Source organism: Talpa occidentalis, unplaced genomic scaffold (assembly GCF_014898055.3).
Source record: "Talpa occidentalis isolate TD23 unplaced genomic scaffold, MPIMG_talOcc4v2.1 talOcc4.9, whole genome shotgun sequence".
NCBI classification, from domain to species: Eukaryota; Metazoa; Chordata; class Mammalia; order Eulipotyphla; family Talpidae; genus Talpa; species Talpa occidentalis.
The window spans coordinates 41,776,074-41,792,904 of NW_023605305.1; the positions used below are offsets into that span (position 1 = coordinate 41,776,074).

Genomic DNA, 16,831 nt, shown 5'->3' on the forward strand with positions numbered 1-16,831 from the left:
TCCAATAAAAGAAACTAGGACTCCTTGTAGAAGTAGGTGACTCTAGGACTAGATGCAGAAGTTACAAAATGAACCTGGACCATCTTATAGTGCCAGAAAGTATAGACATACCTACAGAATACACACACACACACACACACACACACACAATGATGAAGTATGTCAATGGAATAAGAGTCAATTGAAAGAGTTCCCTGTGGCTGAAGATGGAACAATTTGAGAAACAAAGTCAATAAAGTACTATTGGATTATAACCCAAGTTATAAAATAAATATCCTTGAGTTCATACTGATAAAAATAAATGACTGAATAAGTAAATACACATGGGCGAAGACAAATTTCTTATGCAGAGGAATTGCAAACAATTTTTATAGATACTTAGCCCTCGAGCAGAGAGAGAGCAAGAGAGCAAAACTCCCCACATCTTAAGTGTAATTGTACGTAGTGACTCCTTCCCAAGGGTACAATATGAAAATGGGCAGTGTTACAGTAAAAGAAACCTACAAATTGTCTCACCCCAGGTGATCAAGGTCACCATCAACTATGATAGGTTATGTTGATGGTATGTACTCTTGATATGCTGTGATGAGAATGGTGCTTTATCTCTGTGGTCCTCTCCAAAAGCTGTAAGCCAAATCCAATCATGAGATAAACATCAGGCAAATCCAAATTGAAATGCATTTTACACAATAACTGACCAGTGCTCCTCAAAACTGTCCAGGTCACCATGAACAAGGAAAGTCTGGAAAATTGTCACAACCAAGAGGAACCTAGAAAGACAAAGTCTACATGCAATGTGGGTTCCTGGATGGGATCCTGAAACAGAGAAAGAATATTGGGTTAAAATCCGAATAAAGTACCAGTGTTAGTAAACCCATGCCATTCGCAGCAATGTGGATGGAGCTAGAAGCAATTATGCTTCTAACATAATTCTAGTGAAATATGCCAGAAGGAAAAAGAAAATATCGGATGGTTTCACTTATAGCAGGAATATAGGGGAACCAAATAAGACATCAGTGCAAAAAAATAGTAACAGTATAAAACACAACAAAGCAGAAACAGACAATTATAAATCAGAGACATACTGGAGAGGAGGAGGAGGGAGAGGAATCAGAGGGAGGGAGGGAGGGAGGGAGGGAGGGAGGGAGGGAGGGAGGGAGGAGCACAGGGGACTAAGGTGACGGTGCACAGGTGCACTGGGGAAGGAAATTCTATGGGGACTACACCTGAGGGGGTGGGGGGAAGCAAATATTTTTTAAAAATGAACAATGATGTAAAAAAATTTTAAATTAAAAAAATAAAGTATCGATGTTAGTTATTAAACCTGTACCAGTATTATTTCATGAGCAATGTACCAGTACATGGTAACAAATGTAACATGTAAGGTAATTACAGGGGGAATTGCTAAGTTACCTATGGGAACCATCTGTAGTAGCTGCACAATTTTACTGTAAATCTAAAACTCACCTAAAAACGAAGGTTTTTCTTTTTTTTTTTTTAATTTTTACCCAGACCTTATTGCTGTTGTCTTAAGGGTTACTATATTGCACAATTCTGGGAAACATAAATCATATGAAATTCCATGTGCATGGTCTCTCCTGGAGTTGTGCAAGGCAGCAATACTTCTCCAACTATGATGGCTTTCCCAAGGAAAAGAGAACATGTATGCCACATGTCTAGATCTTGGTTTCTAGAAAATTCCCCTGTGAAATTTTCCACCAATTGTTTACAGATTATGCCTCACTGATTTTCTCAGAAGGGGAAAATTTAGCATTTTCAGACTGAAATATGAAAGAAAGACATTTTCCCTTTTGTTAAGCAGCCATCCACCCAACTATTAATCCATATATGTAGAGAGGAAAGACAGAAAGAACCAAATTGGGGAGATCAGATCTGCTGTCCTGGCCTATGAACTAGCTTTACCCACCTCTGACCTTCCTTATGAGGTAGGAACCGACGCACAGTATGTACAATGGCAGGCCCAGCGCTTCAACCTCCTGAACCGGAAACCAACCTAAATGGCCAAGAAAGTCTGGGCCCTATGGGGCTTGAAAATGGCAACTACAGCATTTCTGAACACCGAAAAGAACTTTTCCAACATCTGAAGAAATGCTAGGATTTTATACTCTGCTTGAGTGAGAACCTGAAAGATAAAAACTGTTGTTGACTTCTCTGAAAACTTGAGCATTTAACTAAAATATGTACATGAAATATTAAATCTCTGTGAAATGCGAGACCTCCACCTGGTTTTGGTCTATAAATTGTGTTCCACCAGATTTTAGGTCATAAAATTCCCGGATTGCTAACCAAACTTAGTGGTCTTTCACTTTCAGTTCCTATAAATTATAAACCCCAGATGTGTCAAATTATGTAATGAAAGCCATATAAAATGAGATTTTTTTTAAGGAACTTCATAAATATCTCATTTTTTGGAGTTTATTGGTTTTTCTCAATGGGACAGAAGGAAATTAACCTTTTGTGTTTTCACTTTTTTTCACAGCGAAGAGAGACTCTGAATTAAGACAAAAAGGGAAACTGCTTCTCTCAGACTTTTTTTTTTTTTTTTTTTAAACAGAGTAGGTCCAGTTGTTGAGATAAGCCTCTTGCTGATCAAATATGTGTTTTTGTGTTTGGTCTTGGGTCTTATCTGCCTGCATTAGCGGAAAGCTTAATAACAAATGAGGTTCAAAGAGATGAAGCTGCTGTTTTCAGTCTCTTACCCTTGTGTTTTCAAAGAGTGCTGTAGATTGGGTCATTATACCTATCCTAATCAAATTCTTTGAAAGCTTATCTTTTGCCACCATTTCCTACAGTCTTTCCGCAAAGCAAACCATTATTTGTAATCATTAGTAGAATGGTATGTAGTGTATAAATACACTTAGTACTTAACTTTCAAAGACAATATTTAAGAGCATCTTTTATTTTTTATTGTAATTGAATTGAAATAATCTTTTTGTAGTTTTGTTTTATTGTGATAATATTTTATTGTGATAATATTGTTTTACAGTGCTATGCATTTCAGGGATACTACAGGATTTCACCTCTGCAGATGTAAGACCGTTTTTTTAAAGATCTCAGCTTGACATGAATTTTTTGTTTTTTATTAGTTTTCAAATTGGAGTATTTAGCAATTATATTGCACACAGTACAGTACATTTCCTAAATTTGCTCTTAAATTCATGAAAGATATGACTTCTATAGTGCAAATAAGTAAAATAGATGTCATGTAGGGGGCATAGATGACAGTTAAAGATGGTTTTATTCTTTTAGATGCTACAATTTATAGGGTGACTTATGTATAAGAAGGTTGATGAAGAGGAATCTTGCTTAGACTTTAAGGTTGCTCTAGAATGAAACGGAATTCATAATCTAACCCCAGTTTTCTTCAAAGGACCCTGTTTACTTAAATTTTCACAAAATGTGATTGGACTCCTCAGTTGACTAAGTTGTTAGGTATCCCATGATGAGGAGAAGACCTGTCAACTTTTGAAGGACCTGCAAGTGGTAATGTTGGGCATGGTAAATGGCATGGTAGAAGGGATGGGAACCCACTTGCATCTCTGTGAATGGGCCACTTGACTTCAGCACTGGCTTCCCTCACCTCCCAACCATCACCCAGCAGAAGACTGATCAGCCCTTGGCCAATAGGTACCTTGTCCTTGGCTAAAGCCAGCTCCAGGCTGCATGTAGTACTCCACACAACCTTCCATCCCTGCTGGGTTGGCTGGGGAGACCTCAATTTCCTCTCCAAGTGCCTCCACAGCCCCTTTGATTAAAATCAGATATTTTTCCCTGGAGATTTTAATTATTTTGCAGTTGGCGGGTTTCATCCACAAAAACAGTTTGCCTGAAAATAAAATAGAATCAATGCACCTTACATGGTGTTTACCTGTAGGAAGATGGTCCAATAAAAGCTACAGAGAGGACCTTGGCTAACAACACCAGTTCAGGTGTGTGGGTCCTCTCTAGATCTGATCACACCATTCTGAACTCTTGCAGAAATTGAAGACTATCTGTTTTAAAATAAATATAATTTGGGAATATGTTATTAACTTCATGGACATTTCTTTGCTGCACAAAATCAAATTAATAAACTATTTATAGAAGGAAACCAAAGTCACAATAACATAAAAACTGTGATGACATGATTGGCTTTCTTATAGTAAAAAAATTCCAAAAAGTTATTGTTTTTTCATATCATAGCTTGAAGTAAATTTTATGCAAATATATCCTACTAGAAACAAAACTCAAAAGTCTGACTATCAACATAGATAAATTAGAGAATTAATTTGTTTTAATAAGATGTTCATGATATAGTTTATGTGCGGTCATTCAATTGCTAGGATTCAGATATAACTTGCCCCTCCTCAATTACAACTCTTCCCCAAACAATATCTAAAACTCTGTAAAAAATTAAAAGCATTCAGTAAATATAATCACTTCTTTTTGCACTCGACCTGCATTACCTAGCTATCTAGAGAGACAACTGTTATTCTGCATTTCATGTTAACTTATTCCCTTGTTTTTTTTAATAATTTAATCACACTTAATTTTCTCCAAAATTATACTTAATTTTGTCTACCTTTGAACTTCGTAGAATCATACTTTGTTTTTTTTTTTTTTTTGTGTGTGTGTGTGTGTGTGTGGCTACTTTTGCTTTGTGTCATGAATTCCAGTGTATGAATATATCCAATTCATTCACCCATTCTACTGCTCATTTACATTTGAGTTGTGGCTGGCTTTTTGTTGTTAGGTGCAGTTCTGCAAGTAAAGTCTGAACCATGTCTCCCAGACATATGTGCAAGAGATTCTTTCAGATACCTGAGAGAAGAGCTGGGTTATAAGATACATGTTTTTTCAGCCATATTAATTAACACCAAAATGGTTTTTTTAAAGATTTATTTATTTATGCATACAAGAGCTGAGGTACAAGCCAGAGGTGTAGGGGGTGAGAGGATTCACCAGAGACAGAGTGGGGAACACAACGGGCAGATTAACTGAAATACACTGCTGAGGGGAGCAGCAGGCAAGTCGGGAGAGGTCTGCTGCACCATGTGAGTTTCTCCCTGGCTGGCTGGGGATCAAACTGCTGCAGAGGCTGCAGACAGCTTCATAGTTTGCGTCTTAATCCCTTATGCCACCAGGGAGGCCCAACACCAAAATTTTTTCAAAAAAAAAATTCTTGTTTATGTTTCCACATGCAATGGATGAAAAAACCCATCCCATAGCATCCCCTCCAACAATTAGGATTATTTGATTTTAGTCTCTTCCAGTGTAGTCAATATGAAATGGGATCACATTATTGCTGGAGCGGGTATGCTGATGTCATCTCACTGCTTGCCTTACTGTATAAATAAAGACCCGCTGAGACCCTCAGCAGAAATACTTGCACCAGAGAGCGTGTCTGTGTCTGCCTCACTCCACTTCTCCTCAGCCCCCCAAGTTTTTGCCGACACCGTCCTCTCCTTTCAGGGACTCCTGACATGACGTTCTGCTGGAGCGGGTCTCCAGCACATTATGATTTTCATTTTTGTTTCCCTGATTACTAGTGAAGCTGGATATCTTTAAAAACAGTTATGGGCCATTTGTAGTTTAATTCATAAAACAAGTCCTGTTTGAGTACCTCCCGTGTCTCAGACAGTGTTGATTCCCTCTTCTATGTCTTTGAGATGTCTGTAGTTATCAATTACCCATCCTTTGATTGGGTTGTTCTTTTTCAAAAGAGTTCCTTATACATTCTGGAAACATCCTTTGTTATATGCTTTCCAAATATTGTCTTTAAGTTTGTGACTTACCTTTTTAATGCTATGGTACTTTCTGATAAACAGAAGCTCCTAATTTTAATGTGGTAAGATACTTTTTCTTCCAGTGTCTTTAAAAAACTTCAGATTTTGGGGGCCTCCCTGGTGGTGCAGGGAGTTAAGTATCAGCACTTTTAAGCTATCCGCTGCCACTGCAGCACAAGTTCGATCTCTGGCCAGGGAGCAAACACATGGTGCAGCAGACCTCTCCTGTCTTGTCTGCTGTTTCCCTTAGCAGTGCATTTCAGTCAGTCTGCCTGTTATGTTCCCCACTCTGTCTCTGGTGAGTCCTCTCACACACATACCCCTGACCTCTGGCCTATACATCCCAGCTCTTATATGCAAAAACAAATAAATTAAGTCTTTTAAAAAATAATAAATAAAAATAAAAACTTTAGATTTTTGCCTTTCACTTTAAGATCTTACTTTCATTTGGAATATATTCTTATATATTGTATGAGGATAGGATTCAATCTTTTTCTATTAATTTTCCCCCAGGTGGTAGGAACTAACTCTTCTGGTTGTGTCCCTAATGGTCTCTGCTTTCTTTACCTGCTGAGCTACCAGGCCCTTTTTGTAATGAGTCATTTATGTGTGGGTCTCTTTCAGGGTTCTCTCATTCTATTTTATTGTTCTGTTTGCCTGCATCCCAGTTCTGTATCACAGTACTCATTATTAATCATAAAAGAAAATGAAAATAATCATTTTGGAAGTTAACACACAGTGTGTGATACATGTTAATAGTATTCACTGATGCCATTTATTATTCCTTTAGTAGGGAACACCTTTTAATGTGTTAGTTTAAACAATATCTAAAGCTCTGTAGAGAATTGGTAAACATTCAGTAGAAATAAGCACCACTTTTTGCTTTTGATCTGAGTTACCTGGCTGCCCAGAGACATAAGAAATATATGCACTCAGTCATTGTCTTTGCCCTTTTCTGAAGCAAGTAGAAAAAGTGAAAGATGAACTCTATAGATTTTTCACACATCCTCATAAGCAGTTTCTTAGAAAGGCTAAATGACTGATGTACTTTTTTTTTTCTTTCAGAATTGAGTTTTAGAGTAGAAGATGATCTGAAAGAATAAAGGAGTATATTTGGGAAAGACTGTAAGTGATAACTATCTGGAGCACCCTGTTTTCTACACCTGACTTCTATTCCATGTTTTTACTTATTATAAACCACCTCAGAATCTTTGTAAAATAAACCCATTTGTTTGATGAAGAGAGGGAAGTACCACATTTGAACTGTTACTGAAAGAAATGTTCTTTGCTCTGTTGGTCTTGGACTTCCACGAAATACTTGATTCCAGATGTTAAATTGTTTTTTCAGAAGCCTTGTTAAAGTGCCAGAGCATTAGACTTTTTAAAGGTATTTCCAAACCCCAGCTGATTATCACAACACACAGGAATCCAAACTTTCAAAGCTCAGCTTTGGCTCAAAAGTATATCAGCAGCTGCAAAAAATATGTGCAAAGGCACAGGTTCATGAAACTGAGATCTAGTGTCCTTATATGGTAAAACTATAAGTACATTTCCTTTGCTTCCTGGTTATCAGAGATTCCATTCAGTGTTTAAAAGGGCACTGATTTTCTTTGATGCCATCAAAATTAATTGTAACTTAATAATGGTAATAATCATGTGGCAAGCTGATATGTAAATTGTATAATATGGATTTTTTAAATTACTTTAAGTTTATTAATTCTTCTTCCAAAGTACTCATAATGACAAATTTATTTTACATCTTATTCCAGCCACATATTTCTACAGTGTTAGAGTGTGCTCTTTTCATAGAGTACATTCACAAAATAACCTTTCTGTAAATTATTGTATATGTGTTCACTCTTTGTGCTCTTCTTAAAAAGAATCATCCCATAGAGATCCAATTTTGTGCTTTCCCAGGAATAAAAAGAAAGAATGTCATCTCCATGCACTTCATTTCCCTCCAGCTGATGGCAGAAGGATCATCAGCTGATGCCCTCAACGTGATGAGGCTGGAAAGAGGTAGGATTAAGAGGGAACCAAGAAAGAGCTTTTGAACTGCAAGTTACCAATTGATAGTGAACAAGATAGGATAAATAACTATGCAAAAGCAGAGTCAATAATGTCTAAGAGCCTGGTTATAAGAAAGCAGTCTTGCCCTGAGTCAGAGGACACTGCTTTGTTATGAGGCTCAAGCTAGAGAATCAGAGGAAATGATTGATAGGAAATCCAAAAGGTAAAATTAATTGAATCTCAAAAGCAAACTGATTACCTCTGTGTTACTTTGTATCACAGATACCCCTACAAACAGCATTAGCGTGTCTAGCATGGTAGAGAAGACTCCACACTCAATAAATTCTTGTTGTCAGAGTTGAATTATAAAAAATGTTTATAGTAAATGAAAGACAATCTCAGACCTTAAAACAAAATGTTTTAAATTAATTTTTAAAATGTATTCTATTTCCTACCACGGGCACTATGCCTAGAATTTGGAATGTATAGGAATTTAAAAATCAATCCAGTGCCTCTTGCTCTCCTCAATTCTATAAGTACATTCTACATTGGCAGGATAATTTAGAAGGAAGCCCTGATGATATCAGTGTAGAAAATTCTTCCAGACCTGGGTGGGTTGATGGTTCTGCTTTCATCCCATTCTAAGTCCTTTTCCAGCTATTGATTGGCCTCTTTAGTGCTGAGGCAGAGGTGTTAGCTGATCTTTCTCTGGTTTCTTAAGATTTCTCCCTGTGAGAGCAGAAGTCAGCATGACCTGTATAGTTCTAAGGATTCGTCAGCAGCAGTCTCCATGGGGAGCTTCAGAATGATAGTGAAACACAACGTTTACCCTCAAATGGCTCAGCAGTTGTCATCATGGCAGCTATCAGGAACTGCAGATGTCTCTTTCTTAGTCTTTATCTTTAGGGCTCAATAGAATTAATTGTCTGCTGTCCTGGCATCTGGATGTAGACAGATGTGTACTGAACAGCCATTTTGCTAAGGGCTGGGGTCTGAACATGAAAGACATAGTGACAGCTCAGCCTGATAATCAGCACAGCTCAGTCCCCCATCAGGATCTACATTTACTTTGTCAGACAAAGTCACATTCTACTTAAAGCAGTTCCTTTTTCATTTTAATTGTTTTTCCAGCTATATAAATTTTCTCTGTGTCTTAACTGACCTTAATACTTGCAGTTTATTTTTTAAATCTTACTCTAGGCTACTTATTGCAGTTGTTCCAGATGTTTAATTTTGATTCTAGCTGCTGTAACTATTTGGTGAAGGTAATTATTTTTTAAACCAGGCCAAAAAAAAGAAATTAAAGAACAAAAAAAACCAGAAGTCTACTTTTCTTTAGGCAATAATTCTATTATAAAAAGCTGTATAAAAATTTAATTCAGACAATCCATAATAATGTATTTCTATTTCTCAGGCTCCTGTATCTCTGTCAAACTGTTATTGGCCTATTTCTAGATGAGGGTGACTGAGTATTTTCACACATGTCACGTGTTATTACAGTGGTTTTTGTGATACAGTGATAACTTGTGGGTTAGCCCAAGATTGACAAATTTGTGTCCCAGCCAGAGGACCTATGAAGAATATGGTTGGATAGGATTGGATCTCAAAATATCATCTCAGTCCCATGGATGAATAGTACTCTTCACAACAGTCTAGCCTCACTTTGATAATGACTGTGTCTATATGATATCTCTCTCCCTCATCAGAATTCCTGCTTCTTTTTGGTTCATAGTCCCCCAAGTTTGTTATATTAGAAATAAGGTGATATTTCTCATTGGTTTATATGCTTTGGTGTTCCACCAGAGAAACAAAGACTTAATTATGAAATTTTAAAAGCTCAAAATACGCCTGGGACTGCAAAAATTTCTTTAAAAATATATTCAAATCACATTTTCTGAACTAAATCATATTCAGTACCTAAGCCTAAAAATGCTCAGTTTCAATCTCATTTTCCCTTTCTCATAAGGAGATAAGCATTAATTTTAAGGAAATTTCTTTAGATCTATTTTTTTTTTCATAGATGTCTTTTAGTACAATTTTTAGCCCAACATCTCAAGTAGGGATGACGGCTAGTGGAGCAGTGGTTCAAAACAGCTTAAATTTTGATTGAAACTATTAAAAATACTTGATTAAAAATTTGATCCTCAAAATTAGTTTTAACTAGTAAGTAGTATTTTATAAATGGATTAGAAGCTCATAGATGCAGTACAATCATGCTAAAACATCCTGAAATACTATTCTAGAGGAGAATACAATCTGCTTGGGTTAGAGAGTACTATGAAAGTTAGGAAATCCTTCCAAAAACAGACAGTGTTTGACCTGGATTTAGAATGATGAATAAAGTATCAAGGTGGAGAGAGTCAAAATATATTTTAGGCAATATGTGAAAGGCATACAGGTGTGACAGAGGTCCTCTAAAGAGTAGTAGGAAGTTTGATGTGACTAGAGCTAAAAGTAACAGGAGAAAAATTAAGTTAGAATATGAATGCTAAGCTGAGATGCTTATGCTCTGTCCTGTTTTATAGCTTAATAGAAAATAATGAAGATGTTTCATTAGGGCAATAATGTGATCAGATCTTGCCATTTGGTTATAGCTCTGCTGTAGATTAGAAAGTCAAAACACTGGACTCAGGGAAATGACTTAGGGCCTCCAGGAATAGTTTACACCAGAAAAACTGAGTGTCATGACATCCAGTGACTATGAGAAAGGAGAGGAAGGGATGAAATTGGGCAATATTTAGAGTTAGGCTATTCCATGAAGGCAGGTACCATGTGGGTTTTATTCAACTTTTCCCCATAGGGCTCAATAGAATTAATTGTCTGCTGTCCTGGCATCTGGATGTAGACAGATGTATACTGAGCAGTCATTTTGCTAAGGGCTGGGGTCTGAACGTGAAAGACATAGTGACAGCTCAGCATGATAATCAGCACAGCTCAGTTCCCCATCAGGATCTCTTGACACCTGTGGTGATCCCCCAGTTAAACATGACCCTGTCTTGCAAGATCTCTATCCTTTCTACTCTACTACTCTGTTTTAACTGGTTGGTGTAAATGGGCCAGTGTAAAAAGCCCATTCATTTGTTTCTACCACTGTCAGATATGTAGAATTGTCAACAGCAAAGTAAATAAAAATTTAAACTCAATATCCACACTTAACTTGCACTTTTGCAGACTTCTGTTGCATTCTGTTTTAATGAATGAATGTGTACAATTCATCTCTTTTCAGGAAGCAAGGTATATATTATGAAATACTTTTTAGCAAATTTGTTAATGAAGTAGATATATATGTACAGCTATACAAAGATTTAAAGAAATGCTTTTTTAAAAGAAAAAGTAATTTATAGAACAATATGTGGCAATACAGTAAACAGAAAAAACACAAATCAAAACTATATGTTTGATATTTATGTAGTTATATAAATGTCCAGAAAATAGTATGAAAGAGAATACTCCAAATTAAAAACAGAGGTTTCCTCTTAGGGAAAGACCAGAAATAGAGGGAGGATCTTTCAATTGATCTTTATCATTTGAATATTTTGCCCCAAAAATGCAAGAAAGAAGAAAGCGAGGGAGCAGGAGATAAGGATGAGCGGAAACAGAAAAGGGGAAGGAAGAAGTAAAACAGCCAAAAGCAAAGCTCTTTCAAGGGATAAAATTCCTTGTTATGTGCTTATGTTTGTCAAGAGCAAAAGAAATTGGAAAGTGTGTTTTTGTCCAACACTGGGAAAGAAGTATTTAGTTTCATGAATTATTTATATTGCTACTGAAGTTGTGATTGGTGAAGTAGTGCCATGGATGTAATACCCAATTTTAAACTAAAAACTGTATTGTAAATTTGGACCTGACTTTCAATAGTTCAAATGAACAATTTAATTTCCATGTGCATTGTCTTCCAGAGCTGGAGTACTGGAAATAATACACCTGAAAAAAGAGAAATAATACTCCTAAAAAAAGGTGTGGAGACAAATGAGAGATGTAAACAAAAGAGCTGAACTCTTGAATTTTATGTAAACATAAGACAGGATATTCTGGTATAATAGCTACATATATGCATAAGCAGACAGACTTGGGGTATGTGTTGCATAATATTTACCAAGTTCTGGTGTCTAATTTATTGTTTAGGGTAATCTTACATAATCTGTGGGTCAATATTCCAAAAAACTAACAATCAGTTCTTTCAGGTTAGGTTTCAAAAAAACCCTTTGATATTTAAATTGAAGCAGCAACCATTATTTTTGGTGCTTAAAAACACAGTGGCGTTCCCTTGAAAATCTCCAATTAGTAGCAACTGTTGTCTAATTAGGTGAAAATGATAATCTAATAAAATCTATCGATTATTATAAAAGCAGTATTTTATAACCAAGTGGATTTCCAGATGTCAGTGAATTTCTGGAAAGCCGCAGTTTAACTTTCCGCCCTGATAGAGTTTTAAAAGAGGTCAGAGTACATTTTACCATAGTGTCTAGCAATGTGAGTTTATTCAGACCTTTTGGCAGACATTCCTGCACACTCAAGCTAAATCGATGAATCATCCATTGTTGGCCAGCTCCACTCACAGTTGCTAAGAGATTTTTCAAGCACACTGAGGCTTCTTTCTACATCGTCTTTAAAAAGGGCAAAATCCTAAATTTTAAAGTGGTTCATCTTTCCTAAATTAGTAATTAAAGCTTTGCCCAGAACTTTAATATTGAGGCAGTGGGAAAGTCAGTGTTCCACTGGAGGACTTTCTACTTGGGAAAATGCAGGAGAAAACTTCCTGTTCATAATGCTTCAAAAATGTGTGTGTGGAGGAAATGGAAGCATTTAAAAAGTGAACACAGACACCAAAAACAAAAACTTAAGGTCTAGCTTCTTTTAAAGAAATAGAAGTTGTGCTTGTTCTTGTGTCAAAGTTTTTGTTCATTTTTATTAAATATACTCAAATTTTCATCCCCTCTCCTTGAGTCATAAAGATCTTTGTAATTTAGTTATTTTAAAGCTTTGGTATAAAAGCTTTTAATGAAAAAATAAAAAACTACCATAAGAGTGGCATGCAATTTTTTTAACTTGCTATTTATGAATGTGTAAAATATATTATGTTCTATATATATTCTTCCTGAATATTTCGAAGTTTTTAAATATGTAATAGTTGTTTTATTTTGGACTTAGTGATGGTTTCACATCATTGAGAATCTCATAATTCAAGATTTGATGAGAGGAGAAGCATAAATTTGGACTACACATTTAAAAAGAAAATGAGAGAACATACATATTTTATTATTATTATTATTTAAAGATCGATTTATTTATGCATACAAAAGCTGGGGTGCAGGCCAGAGATGCAGGGGATGAGAGGATTCACCAGAGACAGAGTGGGGAGCAGAACAGGCAGATATACTGAACTACACTGCTGAGGGGAGCAGGGGCAAACCAGGAGAGGTCTTCTGCACCTTGTGGGTCACCTCCCTGACCAGGCATCGAACTTGTGTTGCAGTGGCTGTGGATGGCTTCATAGTGCTGTATCTTAACCCCTTGTGCTACCAGTGAGGCCCCCATATTTATTATTAATAAACAAAATATTTTTTAAGTTTTTGGATTTGGATTATCACTTAATTCCCCGGGATAAAATTCTATTCCATAAATTTCTCATGATGATCAAGCGTTTGAGAAAGATTATGGGCTTTGAAGTTGCAAAGACCTGAGTTAATCTTGACTGAGGGCCTGCCTGCTGGCCTAGCGGTTAAGTCTCAGTGCTATGACGTCTGTGGCCTGAGTTCGATCCCCGCCAGGGAGTTAACCCACATATAGTGCAGCAGACCTCTCCTGTCTCGCTGCTGCTCCCCTCAGCAGTGTATTTCAGTAGATCTGCCTGTTCTTCTCTGTCTCTGGAGAATCCTCTCACCTACTGTACCCCTGGCCTATACTCCAGTTCTTCTATGCAATAAATAAATAAATAATTTAAAAAAGATCTTGGCTGATTTATGACCTAGGTATGACCTTAAACAAGTTACTCACCTTGTTGTTTCCCAACTTCCACATCTGTAAAATAATATGATAATGCACCCCACACCAGTTGTTACGGGATTTGAATGAGGAAACCTCACAGTGCTGGCACATAGTATGTCCTGGATAAATGTCAGTTCTCAGCTTCTTTAAAATTGTTGGAGACTAATATACTCTTAAAGGCTCACAACCAGACTGTTTCTTGTAACTTGACAACATTAAATGCTAATGTTGTTTTATTTCCAGTTTCAACAGAGATGTAATCAGGTGAGTGGGGGAGAACATTCACCTCCTATTGGGGAGCTTGGGATCAGAGCACATGGGAGAGTCTTGGCCTTCTTGCAGAGAAATGAAACATTTGTGGTTATTGGCGTCTGTCTCCCCTTGTCTCCATGCCGCCCTCTCTTTCTCTTTGTGTATTCCAGCTTCTTTCAAGACCGCTACTCTAACATCTCATCTCCAGTTTGCTACTCATTTAGGGCACGACAGTTTCATCCAAGAACTGAGTATTTTCCCCAGCCAAATACAGAATGGGGAATGAACCACACCTTAGTACCAACCCTGTTCTTTTGATTCAGAACATTACTTTTTAAGACTTTAAAGCAAGCTTACAGAAAAATAAGGAATGACCCTATTTATATGCTTAAGCTTCCTGACACCTGTGTTTGTTCAAAGGAAAAATCTCTATCTGTACTAACTGATGATGTGTACCCTTTATACAACCAAGTACATTATTTTCACAGTAAGTTTTTTAATGTTGGGGAAAACAAGATCTTTTCCTCAGGTATTTGACTATTTCCCTCTGTAATCATAGATACAGTTTAAACCCTGTTTCTTTTAGGTAATCTCTATTATGCTAGATTGTAGACCAAAAGGAATCAAACCCATTTAATCTATCTATTGAATTAAACTGAACAGCAATACTAGCATCTCTGCTCTCAGAATAATGTGAAATAGCAGCTGTACAGAAGTGATAGCAAATCACTGGTAGCCCCTGCATAAAAAGAGAAGGCCTTGTGTGCCATAACAGTGATATCAGTACAAGAACATGGCTCTACTTGCCAAGAAAAGATAAAATAGAGTTGAAAAATGAGAGTGAAGCTGTAACACTCAGCCTCTTCTTGAGAAGACTATGTAGTCAAATATTCCTGACAAAAATGATGCAAAATAAAACCTAAAGGAAAGAAGTTTAAGTTTAGTGCCTAAAAAACTCTGTTCCCCAAAATAAAGAAAATTGGCATAAGCTGACTTAATTTGCAGTGGTGGCATTCAGTAAGAGCACTACATAGAATAACTCTGTGGCTTTCTCTTAGGATTTCACTTTGCAATTGTAATTTTTGTAAATTCGACTTGAACTGGGGAGGGAGAGAAAGAGAATTTCCCTCACTTTCTAAATCATGGTTCAGTGGTGTGTTATAAAACACCAAGAACGGAAAAGCCATTACGTGGAATATAAAGAAATACTTGAGTCTACAATATCATTAAACTCTTGGATTCAGTTTCAGCAGACATGCTCTGTATTCCCACAAGAGTCTGGAAAATTAACTTCTATTTTTTTCTGTCTGGAGTTGCAGTTAGTGTTATTATTTGCTCCATGGCTCAATCCGGGTCAGACTGTTCTGCAGTAACACAGGTGGATGTTAAAACAGGGAATCTGTTGAAAAGATTGCGGAGGAACTGCTTCCCTAAAGCAGTTTTGGATGGCAGTTTGATGGCAGTCAGCTATGGTAAGGACAAATGAAGCTTAGCAGGACCTTCTAGAATGTGGGCTTATAAGATTTGTCACCTGTAGTCCTGTAGGCAGAAGTTTCATGTATAATGGGTTTTTTATGACTGTGGTATCCTCTAAGAAGTAGAGCCTAAAAATGGAGATCAGTGAATTCTTAATACTCGTGAATTGTAATGTTGCTCTGCATTTTTCTAATTAACTTTATTTGTGAAATACAATATGTAGTTCTTAAAGAAAAAAATCCATAAACCTTTATTTCCCTTCTGTGTGGGCTTAAAAATGTTCTAGAAATGTACTGTTAAGACTAGTTTTAGAAAGATTTCTTATCCTATTAAAAGTAGCAGAAGGAGTATACTTTAAGATATAGAAGTTGTTTTGTATTAGCTAACCTGTTTTATTGTCAGCAATTACATTGTTAAACATGTAACATATGAAAAAAATAGTTGGATAAGAACAGTAAAATATTTGTACATATTAAAGCTGGTTGGTGGATATCTAACTCTACTATTTCCACCATTTTTTGTAATTTTATATGGTTTAATAATTTAAGGAATAAGATTATAACTTTCAAATTGATATAAAATATTACAACTTTCAAATTGAGGATGCATAGAACATATGAATTTGGCCAAGAGTCCAACACAATCCATTCGTAAGGAATCACACAGGGAAAACTATATTTTATGCATCCTAACCATTGAATTACTCTTCTTGTAAACAACTTGACATAAAATAGACTGAAACATCCATTTACTTTAACAACTATGTTAAAATATAGATTAAGGGTTCAAAATAAAATTTAAACTGATTTAACATATAATCAGCATTAGGGGGAAAATAGATCTTTTTCCAACTGAGCATAGACATAGTTTTTTTCTTTTATAAGTAACTTATTTTCCCCTTGATAAGTTTAGGACTTGTCTAAACCACAGCCAACCTTATAAATCCTTTGTTCTGAAATATTCCATGTTATATTGAGTAAGGAGCAATTTGGGGGTTGAAAAATACATCAGTATTTCAGTTTCTGACTTTAGACTGTTTTTACAGTAATGTGCTGAGAGTTCCAATTGAAAAATTGCAAATGCTCCAGGATGCTGTGCCTGGAAATAAGATTCCTGAATAGTCAGGCTTGGGGATGTTTAGGCTGCCCTTACAGAAAGAAGCCTTCAAGTACATTTTAAGTACAGTGTGTTTTGCCCATTGTGAATGATTCTTCTCAGGTTTTTCTTGGATGTAACTAACAATTTTGCTTTACTTCTATTTTATAATTCTATTTGGTAAACCCAGGAATTAACATGTCCAAGGGAAAAATGCCCTCAAACGT

At 36.3% G+C, this 16,831-nt stretch overlaps 1 protein-coding gene across 4 annotated transcripts in view; it reads left to right on the forward strand.

Moving 5' to 3' along the window:
- DDAH1 (dimethylarginine dimethylaminohydrolase 1) overlaps positions 1-16,831 on the forward strand; it is a 123,196-nt gene that overhangs the window by 37,400 nt on the left and 68,965 nt on the right. For 2 of the 4 annotated variants that reach the window (XM_054690964.1, XM_054690963.1), the window contains exons 1-2: positions 6,837-6,911; positions 7,704-7,805. The exons of the other annotated variants lie outside the window; for them this stretch is intronic. The gene's annotated coding sequence lies outside the window, so the exon portion shown is untranslated. Of the gene's footprint in view, positions 1-6,836; positions 6,912-7,703; positions 7,806-16,831 lie in introns of those variants that run through there. 4 annotated transcript variants of the gene reach the window in all.